Genomic DNA, 5,104 nt, shown 5'->3' with positions numbered 1-5,104 from the left:
TGATTTTCCAGCACTGTTTTGTATAATAAATTGATATAAACCAGCTTTTTTTCACCACTAGCCACTGTGATGACTGCTTCTCTGGAATTTGATGTATGAGGCCCAAGGCTGTGTTTCTAAAATCTATTTTAATCCACTGAAATGAAAGTTTTACTATTGTTAAATGCAGTTTTTACTAACTTACAGAAATATTACTAATTATTAAGGAGTTAGGTCAAGTCTTTCCATTTTAGTAAAAGTACCAATATATCTTAGTGATGTGAGAGCTGATAATCATCTTTTCTTTATTATGTTTATGCAGATTCCAGATGTATTTATCATTTCATCAAAAGACCTGTTTTTGAAAACATGTTAAGAAAAGGAATGTCATATGTACTAATCCAGTTGCATTGTAATGAGAAAAAAATCCAAACAAATGAAATCTACAGGTTTTTCATAAGTTCAGCATTCTTTCTCTTCAGATTTATTATTCAGCTGGTTAAAAAAGCTTTTCTCCAAAACAGGTGCTGATCTTGTCTTCACTCTTGGTGAAGAAATTAATTTCTCCAAAGGAAACCTGGAAAAGGTAAGGAGAGCAAAGCTGACCAAAAGTCGAGGACAGTAAGTGGAGAAAAAATGGCATTCTGCAGAAGAAAAGAGAAACCTGGGCAAACCAAGGTGCTGGATCTGCTCAGTACAGTTTGGTACTGAATAACAAGGATTAATTGCATTAATTACAGGTTTGTGGGGTTTATATTTGTTTCTTTGTTTTTGGGGGGGTGTTTGGGATTTTTTTTTTTTTTGGGGGGGGGGGGGGGGGGCGGGGGGGAGATGTCTCCTGAATGGAACTCTATGGATAGCAGTCTTAGAAGGAAGCAAACAAAAATATGCTCTATTAACAGGCTTTTCCTGCCTCTTTTGTAGCTTATTAAAGGAACCAAATCCTTCCAATTCAGTTTGGACTGACCTTTATGTATTTCATTTTAGTTTAAAGAAGCCCTAACTTTGGTTCACTGGTATTGTGGGCTGAACACTAAGGTGAGCATGGAGACAGTCCACTTTTAAAGAGTAATGAGCTAATTACACCTAGTTCTGTCTCAAATTATTACTTTAAACTCATATTTCTCAATGGCATGCAGTGCTTTCCATCCTGCCTGAGATTCTTTTTCCTCTCTGCACAAGAGTAGAAAAGGCAGAAGCGACTGAGGTCCAATATCTCACCCGACCCCTTAATGAAAAATGGATGTGGTCAAAGTTCCACCTGTGCTGCTGGAAATGTGACAAAAGCTTTTGACAGGGAGCAGGCAGGGCCAGGGGACAGGCAGGGGCTCTGGTGACATGTGAGCACTTGTAGGAAATGTAGGGACCACGTCCTCTGGTTACCTGTGAGAAACGGAGCTGGCACTGAGTCCCCGGGTCACAGCTCAGACACCTGCGACCACCCCAGAGAGCCAGGAACAGATCCCGGAAGGAAAGGAGGGTTTGGTGTGCTGTGTGTGATGTCCAGGAATCGGGGTAAGGAATGCAGAGTCCCGAGGAACTCAGAGCAATTCCCAGCCCTGCAGCAGGGGATGAGGAGTCGGAGCTGCAGAGGATGGAGCGAGGAACCAACGCGGAACATTGTGAAGGGATCAAACGTGCCAGGAGATAATTACCTGAGCAGCTTTCAGGTGAACAGAATGCATTGTTCTGCTTCCTGGGAAGTCAGATAATTTAAAGAACGCCCGTGAGGAAAGCTCTGGTAACAACAGGCTGGAACTTGGGCTTTTTTTGTTGTTTGAACAATATTAAGGCTGAACTAGCACCTCATCATTTCACTGAGCAGTGGCCTATTGTAAGTCACAGATTACAGCTGAGAGAAGAAAAGAAATACAAATAGTAGGATTTATAGAAAGCAAATAGTCATTTTGTCTATTAAGGGAGAGTCAAACTCAGTGCAAGGGAAGGGTGAAATCAATATGCTGTAACTCATAAATGTAAAGGCAGTATAGAAGAAATATGAGAAGATTTGAAGGTGAACTCACTACAATGATCACTTTATTTTTAACACAGTAAGTAGTCTAGTGGTTTCAGTAGCAAAGGTGAGAAGTTTACAAATTGTTATAAAACTCTCAGAAGTCAGAGCTTTTTCTTGGGTCACAAAGCACATTTTTTTTTTTGAAAGAAACACTGTCAGCCATGTATCAGATCCTTCACTGTTCTGGATTTCTCTTCCTGTGTGTCTTTCAGGAAGAGCCACACTATTAATAGAGCCACCTTTGTTTGATTAATCATTAAAAGAATGGCTGTGATTTCTTTTGTTCCCTTCACAGGAGTCCATGCAAATGTAGGTATGTAACCTTCCTTCTGATGATTAACAATTTCAAAGGCATGGTCTGTCTGATTATTTAATTTTTTTACTCTGAAATGCAAACCAAACAACAGCATTATGCACACTGAGGAAGTTTTACTTCAGATTTACTTCAGTCTGGTCCCTGGGACTGAATTCCCCATTTATAGCTTGGTGTTCTGTCATGTGAAGTAAAGCACAGTAAGCGAGGAAAATAAGTTCATATATGTAGATTTTTAAAAATTGAAGTACTTAAAATAGTGAAGATCTTGATACAAGGTAATCCAAGTAATGAAATAAAGACCTTGAGATCTTGAGCTACTCAGATTCATTGAATTTCATGCTTGTTCTTTATTTCAGGTTATCTGCTGTTTATTCCTTTGTGAAGCTGACAGGTCTGAATAATCTGCTTTTAAAGGTAACACTCTAAATTATAATATCAAATTTATATTTATTTTAAACTATTGCAAAACATACAAAACTGTAGCTTCTTGGTCTCGCCTTTGAATGCCTTTCATTTCTTTGCCACAAAAGAGGGAGTGAGAAGCAGGTAAGAAAAATGTGTTTATTTCTCCCTGAAGAAGACTGCAGGGAAAACCCTGAAACGGCCTTGTCTGTAGAAAGGACCTTTAGATTGTGAAGAGCAGCACCAGACAAAGAATCTGTTTGTCCCTAAGTGCAGTGAAAAGCTGAACAAACTGAGACCAGAAGCTAATCCACACTGGCACTTGATGTATCAGTAGCTCATGTGAAATGACGAGCTGGAGGAAAGGCCGTGAAGACACGTGAGGGGTCACCTGGGAAGTGACAGAAATGAAGGGGAAAAAAATAGAAGTAAGAAGAATAAAAGGGAAAGGATACAAGGAGAGGAATAGAGAAACGTTCCATGCAGAAACGTTTCAGGTGGCTTTCATGGAGCCAAGCCTGGACTTGTAAAACCTGCAGGAAGGTGTTGCAGGTGTGAGATGAAGGGCAGAGCTGGGAGGGAGAACACAGAGCTGGGAGGTCCCAGCCTCTGCAGGCACAACCCTCCTGAGGGCACCTTAGCTCGTGGAGGACCATGAGAATATTTTTTGAGAATTCTTTGAGAATAACAACCTGTAGAATCCCAGAGACACAGAATATTCTGATTTGGAAGGATGACCACATCCAGCTCCTAAGTGACCCATACAGGGGGAAGGAAGGGGTGGGCAAAAGTGGCCACAGAAATGCCTCGGGGAGATGCTGGGACATTTGGGGACAGGAGGGGCTGGCTAAGAACTCCCAGCTAAGCCAGGCAGCTGGAATAGAAGGTCAATAGCTCTTTCTCCCTTGTCCGTTTACCAGATCACCTCAGAGGAAAGTGCTGCTCTTTAATTCCATGAAGAATTGCCCAGGAAAATCAAGGAATGCTAAACTTAGCAAAGATAATGTTTCTGAAAGCTAATGGAGGGAGGAAATATCAATCCCAAGAGCATGGCAGAGTTTTTCACATGCACTGTAAAGCAAAGGGACAGAGATGCACATTTCCCATCCTGGCAGGTCACTCCTCAGTGCTTCATCCTGATATGAACAGATCCCCTCAATAGTTAACTCAGCCAAGGGAGATTTCAGATCAATCCTCCTCACTGCAGCCATGCCTCCTTCCAAATCAATAATGGCTGATGAATACTCTGCCAAGCCCATAGCACAGACACAATGGAAATCCTGCTCTTTTCCAAAGTGCCTTTGCAAGCCCCTTGGATAAGGGGTGCTTTTCTGCTGCTCTGCTGAATCTCAGCAGTGAAGCTGAATTCCTGATGATGCTGCCATTCTGCAGAGGCAGCACTGCATTGCTAACCTGCACCTTTCTGCTCGTGGAGGGTTTATTGAGAGCTTTTTTAGTTCATTTGAGAATGAATTCAAACACACGATCTATACAGCTCTCACCTTTAATAAAGTCTGTTTTGGTTTTTTTTTTTAATATTTATTTTGACTGCTTTCACAACAACTACAAAGTTGTTTTTCAAAATAATGCTCTGATAATTGGATATTTTCTCTAAGTGCAAAGTTCTGTAAGCAGTGCAAGCTATCTTAATTAAAACTGAGTTTTTCTGCAAAAAACTAGGAAAAATTACAAAGTTTAAAAGATCAGATGGTCCACATTCATAAATCGAATCCCTTAATTGCACTGAAGTACTAAAAGAGGAAACACTTTAGTTAACTTGAAAGATAGAATGCACATTTTTGGAAATTCAACCCTTTTTGATAAATCTACACGTGATTCTGATCTACAGCACCATTGTCCATAATTAAAAATATTTTACAATATGCTCTTTCAAAAATCCCCAGTAATTAATAATAAATATCTCTTTTCAACAGCACATGAATCTACAATAATGAAATAAAACTGAAGTTACAAGCACAGCACTCCAGCCTATGCAAACAGAATTGGCAGTTCTAAGTACAGATTTATGTCTGGAAGGATGAATTCTCCTTGAAGATGTTTGTGCAACCTACTTATCAGAAGAAAGAGATTTCCTGGAGATTTCCTTTAATTAGCTGGAACAAGTCATTAGTAAAACAAGCAACTAAAACCATAAGCATATAAGCTAGCGTAACTTATTTAAAAAGCAATAATTAAAAATATATCCTAAAATTCAAGAAAGGTGTGACCAGGTTCAGTAACAGCTCTTTCTGTGGACAACAATGAGAGTGCAGGAAGAGAAACTCTAGCAGTCTTCCTGGAAAGATAATGAGAGGAGAGGAAATACATGATCCATGCTAATGTGGTCTTTGTCCCTCCCCTTCCCAGTTTCTGAAAGCCTCCATTTATCC

At 40.0% G+C, this 5,104-nt stretch overlaps 1 long non-coding RNA gene across 1 annotated transcript; it reads left to right on the top strand.

Annotated features, from left to right (window-relative positions):
- Window positions 1-528: 528 nt before the first annotated feature.
- Window positions 529-4,863, top strand: LOC310922798. The gene is made up of 3 exons (XR_014592492.1): window positions 529-719; window positions 2,669-2,726; window positions 4,649-4,863. It is a non-coding gene; the product is annotated as an uncharacterized lncRNA (long non-coding RNA).
- The last annotated feature ends 241 nt before the right edge of the window (window positions 4,864-5,104 follow it).

This window comes from Zosterops lateralis, assembly GCF_965231275.1.
Source record: "Zosterops lateralis genome assembly, chromosome: Z".
Taxonomy (NCBI): Eukaryota; Metazoa; Chordata; class Aves; order Passeriformes; family Zosteropidae; genus Zosterops; species Zosterops lateralis.
This window is presented reverse-complemented; position numbering and strand designations above follow the sequence as displayed.